Genomic DNA, 2,800 nt, shown 5'->3' with positions numbered 1-2,800 from the left:
TGATGATGTCCAAATTTCTAAGTCCTTCCATATTTCCGGTCTACAAATGGCTATTCCCAATATTCAGGAAGATCTGAATTCCATAATTGAATGGGCACATAAAAACAACCTAGAATTAAATGCCAGAAAGTCCGAAGTCATTTTATTGGATCTTTTCTACTCATCAAACGTCACCTCACCTTGCCCCTCCCGCCATGACTCCTTTCGCATCAACAACTAGCTAATCTCCTTCTGGCTTCCTGTTCAAAACCTCGCTGTTCCATTCGACCAAAACCTTTCCTGGAAACCACACCATGCTCAAATTTCTCGACGATTTGTTGGATCCATCATTCACTTCCGCCTGTCCTGCCTCCTTCTACATTTCACCACTTACAAATTCCTCGTCTCTGCCTTCATCTTTCCCCTCTTCGACTACAGCTGTGATTCTTAAAGTCGACTTTCGGATGAACAAGAAGAGCGTCTGAAAAAATAGATGATTTGTATCAGATTTATTTTCGACACCCCCGAATGTCTAGTCTCTCATCTGTATTCAGATCTATCCTGGCTTTATCCATTTTTCCGTGTGACATATTTCTTAGGCTCCTTCTTTAGTGAGTAGATAAACTATCGTCGACCTCACTCATTTTCATGCTACTTCAGTTCAAATACTTTAACCGCTCTCTTAACACCCGCTCGTTTCCCATTGGCCTAAATCTTCCTCATCTTAAAACCTCCACATTTGTGAGGTACTTCCTAGCACGAGCAAAAAATCTCTGGAATTTTCTTCCTTTGCCAATCCACATAGTCTTATAGTCAACTTTCTAATGAACAAGAAGAGCGCCTGACAAAACTGATTACTTGCTGTGTCAGATTTATTTTCGACATTGCTGAATTCTGGAGTCTCTCACCTGTATTCGGACCTATCCTGGCTTTATCCCTCCTTCCGTACGACATATTTCTCAGGCTCCTTCCTTTACTAAACTATAAACTCTCGTCGACCTCACTATATTTTCAAGATATTTCAGTTGAACTTCTCCATTCGCATTCTTAACACCCGCTCGTTTCCCAATGGCCTATATCTTCCTCGTCGTAAAACCTCTACATTTGAGAGGTACTTCCTAGCACGAGCAAAAGATTTCTGGAATTTTTTTCCTTTACCAATCCATATAGTTTCCTCCCTATTTGAAATCTCTCCAATACCAACACCTCATCACCCTACAAACAGAGACAACAGTTCGCAATATTAATAGGTGCTTTTGCTACATTAGAAAGCTTGTTACTTTCTTTTATTCACCTCAACTTATAAACTCACAGTTTGTGATTATGTTCGCACAAGGCAGAGAATTGTATATTATTACTACTTTTCCCTGAATTCTTTTTCTTTTTTTTAAATCCCTCAAGATGCCGGTGTTTCATTTGTAAGTATATCGGGTTCGAATGCAGGGCCGTTGGATTCGAACCCGGGACCTTTACCTTACAGTGATGAGCACCGTGTCAACGCCTAAACCGTTGCGGCCACCGACGCCACCCTAAATTTTTATTATTGTTACTTTCAATTAATTAAGGTTTTAAGTAGATAAAAAGTTCAGTGTCACGAGCGGGATTCGAACCCACGACCTTCGGCTTGATACGTCGCTCCTCTACCACTTGAGCTATCGTGACCTCGATCCCCTCGGGCATCAATATCTCATCTCAACTCCACCTTTTGAATTTTCCCTCCTTTTTGCCATTTTTCAAATGTCGTGTAATCGGATTGGATTCTCGGCGACGAATGAAATGGCCACGGAGAGTTTTAGTGAAGTATACTTCAGTTTAATTCATTAAATTCACTATTTTTCGTGGTCCGCCTGGCCAATTAAAAACATTCAATTAATTAAGGTTTTAAGTTGAGATAAAAAAGTCAGTGTCACGAGCGGGATTCGAACCTCGGTTCCCTCGAGCACCAACTTCCCATCTCAACCCCACCTTTTGAATTTTCATTTTCGAAAAATGCCAAAAAGGAGGGAAAATTCAAAGGTGGGGTTGAGGTGGGAAGTTGGTGCTCGAGGGAACCCCGAGTGGATCGAGGTCACGATAGCTCAAGTGGTAGAGTAGCGGCGTATCAAGCCGAAGGTCGTGGGTTCGAATCCCACTCGTGACACTGACTTTTTTATCTCAACTGAAAACCGTAATTAATTGAATGTTACTAATTGGTCAAGCGGACCACGAAAAATAGTGAATTATTGTTACTATTATTTATATTTTTTTATTTGGTATTGTGTAATTTAGGGTGACTTATTTTACTTTATGATAAGTCAAACTTTCATTAATTCAAGTCCCAGATTTGTAAAATTTGTGACTTTATTTTTATTCTCTAGTCCCAGAATATATATATCTCTCTCTCACATTTCTGTACATTACGAGTGTGCCTTTCATGATCAAGATAATTGACATTATGATGATATAGTTTACAAAAGTTTTTTTTTAAATTTTTTTTTTTGTACAACATAGTTAATAAGGTTTTGAATGTGATAACATGGAGGGATGAAAATCCTTCACCGTCTGAATTTTAAATACCGTGATTAGAAGACCCTCGTTACAGCAACAATCACACTCGGAAAATTCCATCGCACACATGTAACGCAAAGCTAACTCGATCGGGTCGGGGTTCGTAATTAAAGTTGTCATTTCAATTACCATGTATCGTTGCAGATATACCGACGAGTTCGGGCGGAACAAGGCGATTTGATCAATGGATCTGTTCTGACAAGGTTTCGCCTCGAATTTTATCCTTTCGCCCAAATATCATATCGAGCCTATTCGTAGACTATTTTCCACGCGT

General features: G+C 39.8%; 1 non-coding gene across 1 annotated transcript; it reads left to right on the top strand.

Annotated features, from left to right (window-relative positions):
- Positions 1-2,046: 2,046 nt before the first annotated feature.
- On the top strand, positions 2,047-2,119 carry Trnad-auc. The gene has a single exon. It is a non-coding gene; the product is annotated as a tRNA-Asp (tRNA).
- The last annotated feature ends 681 nt before the right edge of the window (positions 2,120-2,800 follow it).

Source organism: Cimex lectularius, unplaced genomic scaffold (genome assembly GCF_000648675.2).
Source record: "Cimex lectularius strain Harlan isolate CLEC.00 unplaced genomic scaffold, Clec_2.1 scaffold116, whole genome shotgun sequence".
Taxonomy (NCBI): domain Eukaryota; kingdom Metazoa; phylum Arthropoda; class Insecta; order Hemiptera; family Cimicidae; genus Cimex; species Cimex lectularius.
Note: the sequence above shows the minus strand (reverse complement) of the source record. Positions and strands in the feature narration are given on the sequence as shown.